The following is a 7,594-nucleotide window of genomic DNA, read 5'->3' on the forward strand; positions in this document are numbered from 1 at the left end:
CAGAGCCCCATCCCCAACCCTATTTTGTATTTTATTTAGCGACAGGGTCACACTGAATTGCTAAGCACTTTGCCTTTCCTGAGGCTGGCTTTGAACTCACAATTCTCCCACCTCAGCCTCCCGAGCCGCTGGGATTACAGGCGTGTGATACCGCACCCAGCTCCTAACTGGCTTTTATAAAATGAAATCTTTACATGTTGGATTTGGCTACAGCAGGAATCTGGGGTGGATGGGGACTCAGCCATGCTGGCAATGAGACCCGTACCTTCCCTGTGAAGGGCAGCCTCGGCTGTGCCAAGTATCTGTAGTGGTCTGATGATGGGGCAGTAGCTTTGGAGGCCTGGTAGCTCCCCTCTCTGGGCTGTAATGTTGGAAGGGTGCATTGGTTGGCTTGATGTCCCCAACATTACTAAGTTGCTGAGGTTGGCCTTGAACTTACGATCCTTCTGCCTCAGCCTCCTGAGTCCCTGGGATGACAGGTGTGTGCCAATGCACCTGGCAGGGATTTTTTTTTTAAAATGTGTTGGGGATGGAACCTGGGTCCCCTGCACGCTAGACAAGTGCTCTGTCTCTAAGGTACATCCCTGGCCCAAGAAGGTTTTTTTAAAAATTTTTATTTTTTTTGGGTACTGGGGATTGAACCTAGGGGTGCTTAACCACTGAGCCCCATCCCCAGCCCTTTTTATGTTTTATTTAGAGACAGGGTCTCCCTAAGTTGCTAAGGGACTTGCCAAATTGCTGAGGCTGGCTTTGAACTCATGGTCCTCCTGCTCCAGCCCTCCTAGCCCAAGAAATGTTTCTGATTGAGTGACGTCTTATATTGACCCAGGTGTCCCGTATCTCTCTCTGACTCGTTGATTCAGGCCGTGCTCTGCCAACGCCATTGTTCTGGGCCTGAGAATGGCAGAACCTCGTGGCAGAGGGCAGCTGCTCAGCTCGTGGCAGGGCAGCGGGAAGGAGGAGGGGAGGAGGCTGGCAGGACAAGGTGTGGTGATCCTGGCTGCATCGGGGATCAAGCTTTCAAAATGTGAGCTTTTGGGGAACATTCCAGAGGTGAACTGTAACAACGTGCAATGAATGACTGTGGGGGTGGGGGGAGATCCAATGGCTCAGCCTGCTAAGAGGAGGCTGGAGGACACTTCTCTTGTTGTCACTTAGGAATCACAGTTGGGACAAGGAAGCACTGGGACTCGTCCTCTGCTCTGGACAACGTACTCTGCCGGTGGCGGGCTTCCCTCCAGGGCCCTCGAAAGCGGCTGAACCAGTTCTGCCTCCTCAACTTTGTGCCAGTTACAGCAGCGTCACCAAACTCAGCTACTGGAGCACAGATGTCCCTTCCTGGGCTCAGGCGCCTCACCTGTGAAGTGGGGGTAACAGGGCCGGCTCCAGGGTGGCTGTGAGGGTTAAATGGGTCACTCCACGTAGAAGAGAACAGTGACCAGGACCTAGAAGCAATGCGCTGCTGTTACTGTGGTTCTTACCCCCTCGCAGCCCTTGAGCAGGAGGCTGGGGAGTGGAGGGCAGAGGGCCGTGGTGTCCCTGCCCCTCCTCTGCCGGCTCTGGTGGGAGGACAAGAGATTCCTCTCATTCCCTGCAACACCTGCGTCCTGGTCCTCGGTGGCAGGAAGGCAGGCTGCCCTTCCCTAGGCCCTGAGCCGAGAAAAGCAGAGGACAGAAGCAGGTGGCCTGGGGGCAGCAGGGGAGCAAGAACCTGAGAGGCCACCTGGAGGTCAGGATCCATTTGCCTGTCCCACACCCAGGGCTGGCCACTGGCCGAGGACCCTGGGGTGGTGGAAGGGTGGACCTGCAAGGCCTCTTTTCCCCACGAGGGCACTGAATGGACAGGGGACCCGGCCAGGAGCCTGCCAGCCCTCTGTCCAGAGGCCCAGCTCTGGAGGCCACAGAGGTGATTACTTGGTGGCAGAGATCAGTGACACGCAGAGCCTCTTTTCTCTCTCCTGTCCTCTCACCCCAGCTCCTGGCAGAGAGAGCTGGTGGGCCCCTCCCCTCCAGAGCCCCGGGTGTGGACCCCAGCCAGCTGGGGGAGGGGGGAGCGCATGACCCGGTCAGGTGGAGTTTAAATCTGCACTTGAGGGGACTGGGCCTTATTGTACGTGAAAGTCACCAGACAAACAAAAAACAAATTGAGTTTTGTGTGGAAGCGCCCACCCCCACCCCAGGCCTGAGCCCGCTCCTGTGGTTGCCAGCAGGGCCTCCCTAGGGCAGCACCTGGCTCTTCTCACCCTGGCCGGGTCCAGCTCAGGTCCTGGGTGGGGGCCGTAGGGAGCAGGGGGTGATAACCTCGGCCCTCCCTTGCCAGGCCTGTCCCCACCTGCCCACCACATCAGTGATTCAGGGTGGTGCCACCAGAAAGTCCTACCCTGGAGGCCCAGGAGGGCAAAGCTGTTACACTGCACCAGCTGGACATGGGCCAGAGGCCACCCGCTGTCCCACCCTTCCTCTGTGGGGGTCAGGCTCCGGCCAGGGTCAGCTAAAGGTCCTTGGAGAGCATAAGGATCAAAGCCCCTGAGTTTAGAGAAGAGGCGGGAGCTCTGGAGACTCTTAGCCAGGGCCTGAGAGGGCACAGGGCAGGAAAGGGGCAGAGACAGGGTCTCAGAGGGTGCAGAGCTGGGTGGGCCAGGGACAAACCTGCACCTGTCACCAGCTGAGGAAACCAGGCCAGAGTCCAGGAGCCAGGTTCCCAGAAAGCTGTGGCAAAGCCCGGTGTGTATGTAGGGCTTGGATCTGCCAGGCCCCCCCTGGCCCCCCCAGCAGCCCTCCTTTGTTGGAACATTTTCCTTATCTTTGCTTTCCTGAGGTCTTTTAGGTTAAGCTCATGGTTTGCTGAGTGACTGAAGGTGGGCCCTTTCCCGGGAGCTGGGTGGAAAGTGTTTCCAGAGACAACCTTCCCAGGCCTGTTTTCTCACCTGAGTGGGGGTAAATGAAACCATATGGAGTCTAGCGCAGTAGGTGCTCAATTAATGGTGAGTTGTTTTTCAGCCTCCTCCCTCCACCTTCCTGAAGGTTCCTTATCCCTATAAAGGAAGGAGAACCAGGAAACCCAAGGATCAAAAGGAGTGTTGGAGCGCCCTCTGCTGGCCAATGGTCACCAAGGCCAAAGTCAGAAACTGTGGAAGCGCTCCAGCCAGGCCAGCTGGGGGCCCCCTGAGGACGAGCTGTCAGCCTGCTGTCTCATCTTCTGGGAGAAGGGAACAACCCCTGTCGCTGTGGGGAAGGGCATCAGCAGCTTCCTTTGCACATCTGTGTGGCAGGGACGCCACTCACACCTGAGCCTCCTGCATTGCTTGGTCCTCCTGGCTGCCAGCCCTTGCCACAGGAGGTGGGGTGGGAGGCCAGGGGAGGCTCTGTGCAGGCCTGGGATGCAGGCACCATGTCACCATGTCACCTGCTGGTGTAGCTGCCATGGGACATACTACTTCACCTTCAGCCTCTAGTTCCCCCGGCAACCTAGTGAGGACAGGTTTCCGTTTTCTCCTGATGCTTCTTTTCAGGGCGTGTGGGTGACTTGGACCCAGGGCTCCAAGTCCCTTTTGTTCTCCCTTGTGCCCCTCCTGGTGTTGTAGCATCTCCATGACATCTGGTACCTGAGCAGAGTTGACTGGGCCCCGGTACCACGCACACCTGGAGTGACGGGGAACGTAGCCCCCCTGAGCCAGGGACCGCCTCGATCTGTGACTGGGATCACCACGAGGAGGATGTCATCCTGCCTGTGGTTTCTCCCGCTGCTCAGGAGCAAGGCATTCAACCTGCCCCCTGGAGCTGTGTGAAGAGATTTCCTGGGGTCCCAGAGTCTTTCCCTGTCCCTTCTCCTGGGATCCCAGCAAAGAGCAGTGTCGCCATCATCCTTGGCACGATTGGCCCAGCCCCAGGGTTTTAGATGGGGGTCCGTCCTGAGCCTTCCTGTCACCCCCGTTGGTTGATTCCTCATTGTCGTCTCTGTTCTTTCTTCCTCTGTCACCCTTGCCCCTCGGCTCAGCGTGCCCCTCAGTCCTTTGAGTTACCCCAGTAGCCTCCTATGGGCCTCCCTGACTCTGGTTTGTCCCCAGGGCCACCATCCACTCCACAGCCCACGTGATTTTCCTGAAAAGCCTGGCTGCCAGCTCCAGTTTCCCTGGGGGGATGGTCTCAGCCCGTCTGTGGGAGGCCTCTCTGCGCTGCCCTTCTGCTCTCAGCCCTGGGAACTGTCCCCCCCCCCCCCATGGCTCTGCCACCTTTGCTTTGCAAATGTGTGAGCACTTGGTCAGGGAGGGACAGGAGCCCTTTCAGCTGGCCACAGCTGGGCCTCGGGGAGCAAGCTCATGTGTCCTGTCTGTACCTGTGGGTCATCCTTCCCAGGAGACGAGCAAGTGTCCCAGCTCATGAACCTGGGTCCAGGCGCACTATGACAGCCAGTCCCTTTCTCTCCTTCAAGTTCCTGGGAGAACACACTGGCGAGTGTGAGACTGAGTGTGAGCGCTGGCCGAGTGAACCCAGTGAGGCAAGGAACCCCCACGGCAGGCTTGACCACCTTCCCAGTGGCCCTGCTCCGGGTTCCCAGGGCACCTGGGTTCACCATGGATAGTGGACAATGTCTGTTCAGGACTCCCTTCTCCTAGACCCCCGCCTTCGTAACACGTGGCAGCGTTGATTGGCAGGCGGAGGCCCCTGGTCTGTTTGGGCCAGCTATTGCCTTAATCCTGGCCAGAGCTACCAGGATGCAGGATATGAGAACAGATCCTTTCCCAGTGGAGTTTTTGAATCTGGGATCCAGGGAGTAGTGGTGGATCCCTGTCACGCATGGAAAGCAGCAGGAATTAAAACTCAGAAGCTCTAGGAAGCTATGTGGGTGGAACATGGGGATTTCGGCCCTGGGCTGCCCTTCCTTGAGATCTGATGGGACTTACAGTCCATCAACTGGACTGGCCAATCAGATTCTCTCCTGGGAGTCTGGAGCCTGCAGAGAAACCCACAAGCAAGGTGGTTGGGCTTGGCTACCTTGCTGTTTCCCCAGTTGAAGCTCTAGTTCAGTGAGCGCTTATTCCACTCACTGGATTCACCACCTGGTAATTTATTTACATACACAATTTTTTTCTTTAAATATTTTTTTTTGGTGGGGAGGGGTAACTGGAGATTGAACTCAGGGGCACTTGACCACTAAGCCCCATCCCCAGCCCTATTTTGTATTTTATTTAAAGTCAGGGTCTCACTGAGTTGCTTAGCGCCTTGCTTTTGCTGAGGCTGGCTTTGAACTCGTGATCCTTCTGCCTCAGCCTCCCCAAGCCTCTGGGATTACAGGTGTGTGCCACCGCGTCGGGCAATTTTTTTTCATTTACAAGTAACACTTCATTCATGCCCCTTTAGCAAATTCTCCTAAGAGTGAGGGCACCCTCCTCCTAACCTTCACAGGGTTTGGATATCTATTGTTCCTTAATGAATCACCCCAGTACTTAGTGGCTTCAAACAAAAGCAGCAATTATAGTATTTATTTGGGTCCTGTGATTAGCAGGTGGCTTTCCCCCGAGATCTCTCTGGGGATTATAGTCCAAGTGTCCCCCCTGCACATATCTGGTGGCTGAGCTGCCTGGCTGGGGACTTGAGCTGGGCTACTCACCAGAACACCTTGGATGGCCTCTTCATGTGGCTTGGGCTTCCTTACATCATGGTATCTGGGCTCCAAGAGTCAGGGTCTCAAGAAGCAGGAAGTGCGGGGCTGGGGATGTGGCTCAAGCGGTAGCGTGCTCGCCTGGCATGCGTGCGACCCGGGTTCGATCCTCAGCACCACATACAAACAAAGATGTTGTGTCCGCCGAAAACTAAAAAATAAATATTAGAAATTTCTCTCTCTCTCTCTCTCTCCTCTCTCACTCTCTCTTAAAAAAAAAAAAAAAAAAAGAAGCAGGAAGTGGAAGGTGTCAGCTTCTTCAAGTCTGGTCCCAAACACTGGCAGTGTCATTTCTTCTGTATTCTATTGGTCAAGAAGTCACAGACCAGGGCTGGGGTTATGGCTCAGCAGCAGAGTGCTCGCCTGGCACGTTTGTTCAGGGCGCTGTGTTCGATCTTCAGTACCACATAAAAATAAAAAATAAAGGTATTGTGTCCAACTACAACTAAAACAAAATATTGAAAAAAAAAAAGAAGTCACAGATCCCAGATTTGGGGACTCAGCCCCTTTTCTTGATTGGAGGAGTGTCAAAGAATTTGTGTGTTGTGTTTAAAACTGCTGCGTACCCCATCAAATTTAATGTTGATAGAGTAATATTACCTAAAACAAGTCCACATTTAACTTTGCATTAATAATGTCATTTATAACTATTTTTAAAAATCTAGTCTGCAATCCAGGATTATGCAATACATTTAATTGTCATTAGTTGTGGGAGACCAAGCTTGCACGTGACAGAGTCACACTCCCCAGCTGGGTGCTGAGGCGATCAGTGGGAGAAATGTGGCAGAGCTTTCCCCACTCTTCTTGGGTGCGAGGGTCACTGTCTGCTGCATGGGTGTGTCTTGCTACAGCCCCGTGGGTGAAGCTATGCTCACCTGTTCCTTTGTAATATAACCCCTTGCCCTGTTTAGGGTAGAATCTTCCATGGAAGTGCCTTGTGTGTGTCCCCTTCTCTAACTGTGCCCTTGGGTGTGGCCTACCCAGGTGTCAGTCAACCTGCTGACAGTGGACATCATGAAGACAGACTCAGCCCCTGAAACCTGACCCCTTGCCTCATTTGAATAGCTTCTCCTCAATAAAAGGGTTCAGCGCGTGCTCTCTCTCTCTCTCTTCCTGAGGACCCTTAAAGTCAGAGGAGCCGTCACAGCGACCCCAAAGAAAAAGGTATTTGTGTCTCTTGTGTGGTTTTTTTTTTTTAATGATTTAGAAATCTTTTTTTTTTTTTTTTGAGAGAGAGAATTTTTTTTAATATTTAGTTTTTGGTTTTCTGTGGACACAACATCTTTATTTTATTTTTATGTGGTGCTGAGGATTGAACCCAGCACCCAGCGCATGCCAGGCGAGAGCGCTACCGCTTGAGCCACATCCCCAACCCTTGTGTGGTTATTTTGAGCAGCCCAGTTAGCCCAGTTCAACTGGAGTGACCCCTGAGCCTTTTAGTCCCGAACAGAAACCTGGCAATTAGTATCTTAGAACACTTCCCCTGTGTTTTGCTTTACACTATTGTATTAGTACATTTTCTGTTGCCTTAACAAAATATCAGAGGCTGGATACTTACAAAGAAAAAGTTGGGTTGAGTGTGGTGGTACATGCCTGTAATCCCAGAGGTTCAGGAGGCTGAGGCAGGAGGATCCCAGGTTTGAAGCCAGCATTAGCAATTTAGTGAGGCTATAAGTAACTTAGTGAGACTCTGTCTCAAAATAAAAAATAAAAAAGGCTGGGATATGACTCAGTGGTTAAGTGCCCTTGGGTTCAATCCCTGGTATTAAAAGGAAAAAAAAAAAGAAGGAGAAGAAGTTGGGTAGGGGTTGTACCTCAGTAGAAAAGCACTTGACTAGCATGCACAAGGTCCTGGGTTTATCTCCATCAACACACACACACACACACACACACACACACACACACACACTTATTTAACTCCCAGTTTTGGAG

General features: G+C 53.3%; 1 long non-coding RNA gene across 1 annotated transcript; it reads left to right on the forward strand.

Annotated features, from left to right (window-relative positions):
- Window positions 1-866: 866 nt before the first annotated feature.
- LOC144365894 (uncharacterized) lies at window positions 867-1,455 on the forward strand. Its single transcript, XR_013424624.1, has 2 exons — window positions 867-1,027; window positions 1,159-1,455. It is a non-coding gene; the product is annotated as an uncharacterized LOC144365894 (long non-coding RNA).
- The last annotated feature ends 6,139 nt before the right edge of the window (window positions 1,456-7,594 follow it).

This window comes from Ictidomys tridecemlineatus, chromosome 8, assembly GCF_052094955.1.
Source record: "Ictidomys tridecemlineatus isolate mIctTri1 chromosome 8, mIctTri1.hap1, whole genome shotgun sequence".
NCBI lineage: Eukaryota > Metazoa > Chordata > Mammalia > Rodentia > Sciuridae > Ictidomys > Ictidomys tridecemlineatus.